Raw genomic sequence first — 12,375 nt, 5'->3', positions numbered from 1 at the left:
CCCGCAGGTGGGACGGTCACGTCCCACATACCCAAGAGAGGTTAACAGTGTAAATGTGCTGTCTCCTCAAAATAACTCAACACACAGCAACAAAAGTGAGTACACCCCTAAGTGAAAATATCCAAATTGGGCCCAAAGTGTCAATATTTTGTGTGGCCACCATCATTTTCCAGCACTGCCTTAACCCTCTTGGGCATGGAGTTCACCAGAGCTTCACAGGTTGCCACTGGAGTCCTCCTCCATGACGACATCACGGAGCTGGTGGATGTTAGAGACCTTGCACTCCTCCACCTTCCGTTTGAGGACGCCCCACAGATGCTCAATAGGGTTTAGGTCTGGAGACATGCTTGGCCAGTCCATCACCTTTACCCTCAGCTTCTTTAGCAAGGCAGTGGTCGTCTTGGAGGTGTGTTTGGGGTCGTTATCATGTTGGAATACTGCCCTGCGGCCCAGTCTCCGAAGGGAGGGGGATCATGCTCAGCTTCAGTATGTCACAGTACATGTTGGCATTCATGGTTCCCTCAATGAACTGTAGCTCCCCAGTGCCGGCAGCACTCATGCAGCCCCAGACCATGACACTCCCACCACCATGCTAGACTGTAGGCAAGACACACTTGTCTTTACTCCTCACCTGGTTGCCGCCACACACGCTTGACACCATATGAACCAAATAAGTTTCTTGGTCTTATCAGACCATAGGACATGGTTCCAGTAATCCATGTACTTAGTCTGCTTGTCTAAAGCAAACTGTTTGCGGGCTTTCTTGTGCATCATCTTTAGAAGAGGCCTCCTGGGACGACAGCCATGCAGACCAATTTGATGCAGTGTGCGGCATATGGTCTGAGCACTGACAGGCTGACCCCCCCACCCCTTCAACCTCTGCAGCAATGCTGGCAGCACTCATACGTCTATTTCCAAAAGACAACCTCTGGATATGACGCTGAGCATGTGCACTCAACTTCTTTGGTCGACCATGGCGAGGCCTGTTCTGAGTGGAACCTGTCCTGTTAAACCGCTGTATGGTCTTGGCCACCGTGCTGCAGCTCAGTTTCAGGGTCTTGGCAATCTTCTTACAGCCCAGGCCATCTTTATGTAGAGCAACAATTCTTTTTTTTAGATCCTCAGAGAGTTCTTTGCCATGAGGTGCCATGTTGAGGTGCCATGTTGAACTTCCAGTGACCAGTCAGTATGAGGGAGTGTGAGAGCAATGACACTACATTTAACACACCTGCTCCCCATTCACACCTGAGACCTTGTAACACTAATGAGTCACATGACACCGGGGAGGGAAAATGGCTAATTGGGCCCAATTTGGACATTTTCACTTAGGGGTATACTCACTTTTGTTGCCAGCGGTTTAGACATTAATGGCTGTGTGTTGAGTTTATTTTGAGGGGACAGCAAATTTACACTGTTATACAAGCTGTACACTCACTACTTTACATTGTAGCAAAGTGTCATTTCTTCAGTGTTGTCACATGAAAAGATATACTCAAATTTACAAAAATGTGAGGGGTGTACTCACTTTTGTGAGATACTGTACATGTAGTTATTACCATGCATGAGATCCCCACATTGTAGACTGTACATTTAATATATTCACTGATCGTGTACTCTACCTTGGCAAATAAAGGTGCATTTCAGGTATGAATGTCAGATTATTTTTCAGTCATATCCAATACCAGGAGTATGACAATGGTTACACACTAACTAATATACTAGAAACTGGATTTAACTAGTAAAAGGCTGATCTGTAATTCATATTTACAGAAATAGAATAAAAACAGTACACTACACTTCCTATGCATCATGTAAATAATCTAAAACGGGTTCATCTCAATATCTAATGCCCTTCATCTGCATTGATCTGATAAACACAGGATAGCTGGAGTATTTCATCAAATGAGACTTAATTTCAACAAGTAGGCAATGTTTAAGGCTTTATTGAAAGAAGTTCATTATCCAAGTGTTATAAATACAAGTTCAATCTGTACTTCAATGCACATATGGTGTGCATTATAATAAAAAGAGGTGGCCGAGAGAGGTGTAAAAGGGAAAGAGGTAAGAACAGAGGAGTAGGGAAGACAGCATATGATTAATGAATCACAGTGCTACCCAAATATTCTCTCAGTTCATCACAATTACATAAGTGTCTCTAGTCAGCCTGAAGGTTATCTTAAAAGCGGGTGAGGTGGCGATGATGGGACTGGGGGTTGGCATCCTCTCACATAAACATATCTGCAGATGAGAGACAGATGGAGAGAAATAGCATTTTAAGCCTTGTGTTTTTATTTTTTTATTCTAACATTGTTAGTCATCATAATAAGAGGTGAAATGCAAAACTGACCTTGGATCATTAACTCTGGGACTACTACATCTCTGTCTGTATTTCAATGTAAAGCATCTCTTTAATAATACTTCCTGTTGACCTGACCAAGTGACCTCTCACCTCAGATCATGCTGTGCCCTCTATGTAGCCAGTTCAGATGAGGGAGGGGTTCACCGACACAGCTGATGTAACCTAGAGGATTTAGGGAGAAGGGGAGAGATGGATGAAGTGAAGGAGAGAGACTGTTATTGAGAAAACAAGGTAGTTAAAGAGACAGTGTTCAACAGGAATCTGTGTGTGTGTGGCCTCACCTGGTGTCTACACTAAGTGGCTGCAGAGTACTCTCCTGAAAAACATGCACAGACAGACGAGGACAAACAATACAGTGTAGTTATAGAAATAATGAAGTCTTACACGGAACCCAAACCGGCTGCGCGCGTGCGCTATCGTGCATTAATTTATTTTGTCCCCCTACACCAAACGCGATCACAACATGCAGGTTAAAATATCAAAACAAACTCTGAACCAATGACATTAATTTGGGGACAGGTTGAAAAGCATTACAAATTTATGGCAATTTAGCTAGTTAGCCTGCACTTGCTAGCTTGCTGTTGCTAGCTAATTTGTCCTATTTAGCTAGCTTGCTGTTGCTAGCTAATTTGACTTGGGATATAAACATTGAGTTGTTATTTTACCTGAAATGCACAAGGTCCTCTACTCCGACAATTAATCCACACATAAAACGGTCAACCGAATTGTTTCTAGTCATCTCTCCTCCTTCCAGGCTTTTTCATCTTTGAACTTATATGGTGATTGGCATCTACACTTTCATAGTATTACCACGACAACCGGCAACACAGTTCGTCTTTCAATCACCCACGTGGGTATAACCAATGAGGAGATGGGAGAGGCAGGACTTGCAGCGCGATCTGCGTCAGAAATAGGAATTACTTCTATTTTAGCCCTTGGCAACGCAGACGCTTGTTAGCACGTGTGGGTGCAATAATGGGTGCAATGTGGGTGCAATAATTTAATAACAGATTCCTACATTTATTTTGCAACGCGAGCAGTGTAGTCAGGGTATTAGAATTCTCCATGGTTGGCCATCTTGCCTATTCTTTGAAGGTTGAAGGAGCCACAGTTATACAACTGAGCCTCCTTACTGCACAACACAATCCATCAATCAGATTGATACATGAGTGTGTAGGTGTGGATTATAGAGTGTCTAATTGTTTACATTTTTCCAATATGGGTGACTTAAAATAGCCCGTTTTTTACAGACATCACACCCTTACCTAAATAGCACCCTCACCTGAGAAGTAGAAATCAAAGGGAGAGAAACTGGGAATTGAAACTGCAGTTGACATAACTAAGTAAATGGAAGAATACTCTTATTGCAATGTGGATGGCTCTTAAAAGAGCCTTAGGTTGTGCATAGTGTAGTCTATGGTGTTGCCAGGGAACAGCACCCTCTTCGAAGAGGTAGGTGAAGATCTCCCGCACACGGATTGCCTCTTGCTGCGTTGTTGGACCCCATCCTTGAAACATCCTGCAGAGCAGCAGACTTCTCCTCTGGCACACGGCGGCGAGCTGCAGATCCCCTCCTGGTCCTCGTCTCCACTCTCATGAAGTTATGCAGGACACAGGTAGCCTTCACACACCTGAATTCCTCCAGGAGGCAGTCCCAGATGGCCCTGGTCACCCAACCTTACAGTGCCCGACACGGTAACTAGGCAATTGTTTTGATGGAATCTCCAGTTACAAGGTATCTGTAGGAATATGGAAGATCATGTCATTATTAGACTTTTACATCACCAGGTCATTGTGGATTACTAGAGTATAATATCCCTGATAACAAATCATGATAGCATTGGATAGATAGATGCATGTGCACACACACATGTTCATGTGTAGCATGTGACAACAGCAGGATCATATCAAGGATAGCATCACAAATTAATATATAAATACCACTTGAAGCTTGATGATGAGTTGATCATTTGAATCAGCTGTGTAGTGCTAAGGCGAAAACTAAAATGTGCACCCCTTTGAGTCCCCAGGACTGAGAACCACTGCTCTTTATTGGGACCTTTTCATCTGCAGACAGGCTTTCACAGCTCTCTGTATCTGAGGACTGAAAACATCATAAGAAACAGACTTCATTATACTCAAATTAGACCACACTGAATATTATGTTACTATTATCTCCGTCCTCACTTCTAGGGACAGGAACTACACAAAAATACCTGCCCTATCCAGAATAGCCTACTTTCTCACTTTGACAGTTGAGGCTGCCATACTTTCACCCTCCTCCATGACTGTTAGCTACCTACCTACAAATGCATTTGGAGTTAGTTTTTTTACAGTGATAAATACATCAAGATAGCTAGCTAATATGAAGTTAGGTAGCTGGTGATATTTAATTCACTTAGTTAGCTATCTATACAGTATAAGTTGGCTAGATAGCTAGCCACATTAGCAGCTCATTTTATTAGCCTAGCTAATACTACATCGTTTCCTTTACATTTTTATAATGTATTCACTTCAATAGCTTCTCCCAGTCATGTGGATGATTGGAAAAAGGGCAGCAAAGTGTTTGTCACCAGCGCGTTTTAGAGCATATTACTATTTACATGTGTATACATTCATGAAATGGAGAATGGATTCAACTATTTAATAACCAGACCTTCATACAAAATGCTATGCTGAATTCTTGACGCACAATCGAACGTGCTGTTATATGCTGCCAGCACGCCCACAAGCGAGCCATTCTGGGCGGCCTAACATCGTGCACAAATAGATTTTGGCCCCCCACACCAAACCACAACACGCAGGTTAAAATATAAAAACAAACTCTGAACCAATGATATTAATTTGGGGACAGGTCGAAAAGCATTAAACATATATGGCAATTTAGCTAGATAGCTTGCAGTTGCTAGCTAATTTGTCCTATTTAGCTAGCTAGCTAATTTGTCATTTGTGTTGAGTTGTTATTTTACCTGAAATGCACAAGGTCCTCTACTCTGACAATTAATCCACACATAAAACGGTCAACACCGCGAGGGTCGCAAAATATATTTAGACATGTTATTCAATTATTGCACGCACACTGCTCATGCATGCCAACGACCGTCTGCGTTGCCAAGTGATAAAATAGAAGTCCGTTCTATTTGTGACGTTTATAGCGCTGCAAGTTCTGCCTCTCCCATCTCCTCATTGGTTAGATGCCAATCGCAATATAAAGTCTAAAGAAGAAAAAGCCTGGAAGGAGGAGAGAAGATTAGAAACGATTCGTTTTGACAGCATGTAAGCCATTCCTAACTGACGGCAAGTGTACACGAGCAGTCAGTTATCAGGTAGTGCGTCGCCCTCTTGTGGACAAACTGACACAAAACCAAAATAGGTGAGAGAGAGAGAAGCCGTTCTTGTCTTCATCCAGCAATAAAGTCAATACTTTTCTGATATTATCTTGTTCTTAATGATTCCAGTTGAATCGCAGGTTATATTTGTTATTAAATAACATTCGGACTCCTTCATTGCCTTTGTGGGATTTATTTAAGATATTAAGAAAACATGAAAATATACCCTATGTTAATAATTGTATGCCTGTCTGTCTGGTACGGGATGTAGGAGTAGTGTTGCAAAATTCCTGAAACTTTCAATAAATTCCCTGGTTTTCCAGACGATTCTGGATTTCCTGCTTTTTCCCTCCTGATTCCGGGAATACTCCAATAGGATTTCGTGAAAACCAGGGAATTTATTGAAAGTTCCAGGAGTTTTGCAACCCTATCCTCGTCTCTAGGGCACCCTGGTTGTTCAGCAGGAAATTACAATGTAATGTGTGATGATGGGGAAGATGTGGAGCCATGGGCATGTGATGCTGTGAGGGAGGAATGAGAGAGAGAAAGAGCGAGAGAGAGTCAGCCTAAAATATGTAATGCATGTTAGATGGAAATTAATACAGTAGAGTAAACTCATATTATAATAAGACATCAATTCATACATGTTGGCAAATAAAAATGTGTTCTTAACTGACTGGAGAGGAGAGACGTGGAGAGGAGACTCGCGTGAATGTGAGATGTGGAGAGGAGACTCGCGTGAATGTGAGACGTGGAGAGGAGACTCGCGTGAATGTGAGACGTGGAGAGGAGACTCGCGTGAATGTGAGACGTGGAGAGGAGACTCGCGTGAATGTGAGACGTGGAGAGGCGACTCGCGTGAATGTGAGACGTGGAGAGGCGACTCGCGTGAATGTGAGACGTGGAGAGGAGACTCACGTGAATGTGAGACGTGGAGAGGAGAGACGTGAAGGTGAGAGACGGAGAGGTGTCCTGATGGTGAGATGATCCATGGAGTCGTCAACAGGCTGGAATGATGAGGACGATGAAGGCAGCAGGAGAGTGCTTGACCTTTCACTCCGGAAAAACTTCTTTTTGACTACAAACACACACAGGGTGAGTAGACTACAGAAGACAGACAGACACACACAATGAGTCTGCAGGTATCTTTCTTCATTGCTTTACCTCATGTCAAAAGTATCTCACATATGCCTATTCTGCATGTCTTGCTTGTACACACATATGCAGGACTTCTACTCTGACGTTAGGTGAAATGATGAAGTCTGTATAACGATACATTTCCTGTGGATATTTTGTCTGGACAACTAGCAGAGATGAGAGTTTATACAAAGGAAAATAGTATACCAAAACGCGTTTCAGCCCAGCTTAAACTAAAAAGGGAATCAGGTGCTGACCGAAGGACTTGAAATCCAAAAAACATGCATCCTGTTTGTATGTCCCATCAATAAATCTCTCAGATCTATCCAGCAACAGAAAGCTCCTTTTTCTTTAATCTCCTGGATAGTCACCAGTTAAAGTATCCTGAGGTAAGGAATGTTTTTGGAGAGTTTATACAATATTCAGACTTTTCAGAGGACTTTGGGGACGGCAATGATTGTGCAGGCTAATGCAAATGTCAAGAGCAGTATGTGGATAGTGTGAACCCAATCATCCTCTCTCCTCCTCATCGGGACCAGTAAATCTTCCTCCTTTGTGATTCCAGTGTCTTTCCTGCCCGATGCCGGTCAGTCCCAGACTCTAGAACTTCCGGTTTCTTCTCTCACTCTTCATCATTACCAGTGTCTGATGAGTCTCTCCACCATCTTTTTGCTGTGATAGATACTGCTATAGAAGTGAAGAGAGATAACGGTATATGTTTCATATTACTTTGTCCCGTTCCTCTACAATCAACTTTTTAAATCATGTCTTTGTTTGAAGGAACATTTGACACATTTTCTGAACAGTTGTACTTCTTCTGTGTCTGTAATCTCTCTCTAACTTCCCTGCTACATCATGTTGGTTCATCCTTCTCAGGATCATCAGTGTGATCCCCATAGCTCTCTCAGGGCTGTAGTTCTCGACCATATGATCTACTGTGACCTGTCTGTCAGCGTTCTCCAACTGTCTCTCAGTCAGGCAGCTGGACACTAGTCGGGTATGTCTGAAACGTCTTCAGCGAGCGTGAGCCCCTCCAGAGAGGCCAGCAGCAGAGTTTATGTATTGCCAATATGCTTACCCATTACTAACTTAACTGACTTTGCTGTTGACTGATTCACATTTAGACAGCTCTGGAACCGGTGGACCTGATCAGAAGTATTATTACAGACGTATGGAAGTATGATTTATACAGGATCATGTGTCATCTGTCAAATTCTACTTGACATCTTTAGCTCAGAAACAGTGATCAAGATGGGTGATCTTTGTGTGAATATAATCTCTATCTCTCATTATAAACTGGGTGGTTCGAGCCCTGAATGCCGATTGGCTGACAGCTGTGGTATATGAGACCGTATACCATGGGTATGACAAAACATGTATTTTTACTGCTCTAATTACGTTGGTAACCAGTTTATAATAGCAATAAGCCACCTCGGAGGTTTGTGGTATATTGCCAATATATTGCCAAGGGCTGTATCCAGGCACTCCGAGTTGCATCATGCATATGAACAGTCCTTAGCTGTGGTATATTGGCCATATACCACACCTCCTCTGGCCTTATTGCTTAACTATACCATCATGGACCCGATCGTCTTGCTGTGTTACCACCTACAGAATATGCTGATTCATTTCCCTCAGGATCTCCACTGTGATCTCCACAGCTTCCTCGGGGTCATGTCTCTTCACCATCTGATCCACTGTGTCCTGTCTGTCAGTGTTCTCCAGCTGACTCTCTGGGATGGGAGGAAAGCAGTCAGGTAAGACTGAAATGTCTTCAGCTGTTCTTCAGTGAGCTCCTCCAGAGTGGTCAGCAGCAGAGTTGAACCAGCCAAATATTTGGGTCTCTAAAATAACAAAGATGATGAGATATAAGAGAATAGAAATACTGACTACTGATATAAAACAAAGAACATGAATATATTCATATTGGTAGGAAATACTAGAATCTTCCCACTGGCCTCTCAATATCTCATTCTCATATCTTGCACACACACTTACTGCTCTTCATTGGTCTGATCTTTCTCAGCATCTCATCAGCATTCTCCTCAGACTCGGTCAACCTGGACACAGGAAACAGTCACACACTGTTCTGTTCCCCTACACCACATGCTGTGGTCACTTCACTGTTCTGTTCTCCTACACCACCACCACATGCTGTGGTCACTACACTGTTCTGTTCCCCTACACCACCACCACCACATGCTGTGGTCACTTCACTGTTCTGTTCCCCTACACCACCACCACATGCTGTGGTCACTTCACTGTTCTGTTCCCCTACACCACCACCGCCACATGCTGTGGTCACTACACTGTTCTGTTCCCCTACACCACCACCACCACATGCTGTGGTCACTTCACTGTTCTGTTCCCCTACACCACCACCACCGCCACATGCTGTGGTCACTACACTGTTCTGTTCCCCTACAGCACCACCACATGCTGTGGTCACTACACTGTTCTGTTCCCCTACACCACCACCACCACATGCTGTGGTCACTTCACTGTTCTGTTCCCCTACACCACCACCACATGCTGTGGTCACTTCACTGTTCTGTTCCCCTACACCACCACCACATGCTGTGGTCATTACACTGTTCTGTTCCCCTACACCACCACCACCACATGCTGTGGTCACTACACTGTTCTGTTCCCCTACACCACCACCACATGCTGTGGTCACTACACTGTTCTGTTCCCCTACACCACCACCACCGCCACATGCTGTGGTCACTACACTGTTCTGTTCCCCTACAGCACCACCACATGCTGTGGTCACTACACTGTTCTGTTCCCCTACACCACCACCACCGCCACATGCTGTGGTCACTACACTGTTCTGTTCCCCTACAGCACCACCACATGCTGTGGTCACTACACTGTTCTGTTCCCCTACACCACCACCACCGCCACATGCTGTGGTCACTACACTGTTCTGTTCCCCTACACCACCACCACATGCTGTGGTCACTACACTGTTCTGTTCCCCTACACCACCACCACCACCACATGCTGTGGTCACTACACTGCTCTGTTCCCCTACACCACCACATGCTGTGGTCACTACACTGTTCTGTTCCCCTACACCACCACCACATGCTTTGTTCACTACACTGTTCTGTTCCCCTACACCACCACCACATGCTGTGGTCACTACACTGTTCTGTTCCCCTACACCACCACCACATGCTTTGTTCACTACACTGTTCTGTTCCCCTACACCACCACCACATGCTTTGTTCACTACACTGTTCTGTTCCCCTACACCACCACCACATGCTGTGGTCACTTCACCGTTCTACATTAATTTCACAGGTCATGAAAATGATGCTATAGAATAAAATGTTAAAAGGACAAGTTCACTTTTTTTTTACCAAACCTGTACTTGGATGTAAATTACATGTAAACTGATTACTTTTACATTTTTTATTTCACTTGTACGTTTCTCATAACCCCCATCAGTGATAGACTTCCTCATGCTCATTCTGCAGTTGCAGGGGGCACAGATAAAACACGAACAAATGCTCCAAAAACACCCAAATATGTCGTTTTTGAAACGGCAACTCTGAGCGGGATACACGGGGAAGTATCGCTCAAGTCAAGTACAACCTTGTAGATAAAGTTAAGAATGACACAATTTCATGTATAGGCCTACAACACCTAAAGACCCGCATCACTATACCGAGAGCATTGCCATTTATAAAAAGGTCATATTTGGGTGATGAAAATGTTAACTTGTCCTTTAAAGGGGCAATTCACTACTTTTAAAATGTATCATTATCTATCCAGCACCATACCATTAGACATATATCCAAACTCACCAGTGACTACATTGTTTTTTATACTCAATTTCCACTCACATACGAATTCGCTTCTGTTTCCTGTCAGAAGCAGCCCACACACATTTGGCACTGCTTACATATCGGTGTCTAAGCCGGTAACAAAACGTTATGGATGAGTTAAGTGCTAGCAGCTATAGCTATTACAATGTTATGAATTCATAGCAAGATTATAACCTAGACATGTTATGGAGGCTTATAAACAATAACGTCCTTATTTATTTCATCATGCATGTTATTATTTTTTTTACATTTTACATTTTAGCCATTTAGCAGACGCTCTTATCCAGAGCGACTTACAAATTGGTGCATTCACCTATAATATCCAGTGGAACAACCACTTTACAATAGTGCATCTAAATCTTTTAAGGGGGGGTTCCGAAGGATTACCTTATCCTAACCCAGGTATTCCTTGAAGAGGTGGGGTTTCAGGTGTCTCCGGAAGGTGGTGATTGACTCCGCTGTCCTGGCGTCGTGAGGGAGCTTGTTCCACCATTGGGGTGCCAGAGCAGCGAACAGTTTTGACTGGGCTGAGCGGGAACTGTGCTTCCTCAGAGGTAGGGAGGCGAGCAGGCCAGAGGTGGATGAACGGAGTGCCCTTGTTTGGGTGTAGGGCCTGATCAGAGCCTGAAGGTACGGAGGTGCCGTTCCCCTAACAGCTCCGTAGGCAAGCACCATGGTCTTGTAGCGGATGCGAGCTTCGACTGGAAGCCAGTGGAGAGAGCGGAGGAGCGGGGTGGCGTGAGAGAACTTGGGAAGGTTGAACACCAGACGGGCTGCGGCGTTCTGGATGAGTTGTAGGGGTTTAATGGCACAGGCAGGGAGCCCAGCCAACAGCGAGTTGCAGTAATCCAGACGGGAGATGACAAGTGCCTGGATTAGGACCTGCGCCGCTTCCTGTGTGAGGCAGGGTCGTACTCTGCGAATGTTGTAGAGCATGAACCTGCAGGATCGGGTCACCGCCTTGATGTTGGTGGAGAACGACAGGGTGTTGTCCAGGGTCACGCCAAGGCTCTTAGCACTCTGGGAGGAGGACACAAGGGAGTTGTCAACCGTGATGGCGAGATCATGGAACGGGCAGTCCTTCCCCGGGAGGAAGAGCAGCTCCGTCTTGCCGAGGTTCAGCTTGAGGTGGTGATCCGTCATCCACACTGATATGTCTGCCAGACATGCAGAGATGCGATTCGCCACCTGGTTGTCAGAAGGGGGAAAGGAGAAGATTAATTGTGTGTCATCTGCATAGCAATGATATGAGAGACCATGTGAGGATATGACAGAGCCAAGTGACTTGGTGTATAGCGAGAATAGGAGTGGGCCAAGGACAGAGCCCTGGGGGACACCAGTGGTGAGAGCACGTGGTGCGGAGACAGATTCTCGCCACGCCACCTGGTAGGAGCGACCTGTCAGGTAGGACGCAATCCAAGCGTGCGCGGTGCCAGAGATGCCCAGCTCGGAGAGGGTGGAGAGGAGGATCTGATGGTTCACGGTATCAAAGGCAGCAGATAGGTCTAGAAGGATGAGAGCAGAGGAGAGAGAGTTAGCTTTAGCAGTGCGGAGAGCCTCCGTGACACAGAGAAGAGCAGTCTCAGTTGAATGCCCAGTCTTGAAACCTGACTGATTAGGATCAAGAAGGTCATTCTGAGAGAGATAGCAAGAGAGCTGGCCAAGCACGGCGCGTTCAAGAGTTTTGGAGAGAAAGGAGAAAAAAGACATC

At 44.8% G+C, this 12,375-nt stretch overlaps 1 long non-coding RNA gene across 1 annotated transcript; it reads right to left on the bottom strand.

Moving 5' to 3' along the window:
* Positions 1 to 1,927: 1,927 nt before the first annotated feature.
* LOC145859400 (uncharacterized) lies at positions 1,928 to 8,657 on the bottom strand. Its single transcript, XR_014379599.1, has 2 exons — positions 2,450 to 8,657; positions 1,928 to 2,238 (listed from the first exon to the last, which is right to left on the bottom strand). It is a non-coding gene; the product is annotated as an uncharacterized LOC145859400 (long non-coding RNA).
* Between the last annotated feature and the right edge of the window lie 3,718 nt (positions 8,658 to 12,375).

This window comes from Salmo salar, chromosome 12 (assembly GCF_965601325.2).
Source record: "Salmo salar chromosome 12, fSalSal1, whole genome shotgun sequence".
Lineage (NCBI taxonomy): Eukaryota > Metazoa > Chordata > Actinopteri > Salmoniformes > Salmonidae > Salmo > Salmo salar.
Note: the sequence above shows the minus strand (reverse complement) of the source record. Positions and strands in the feature narration are given on the sequence as shown.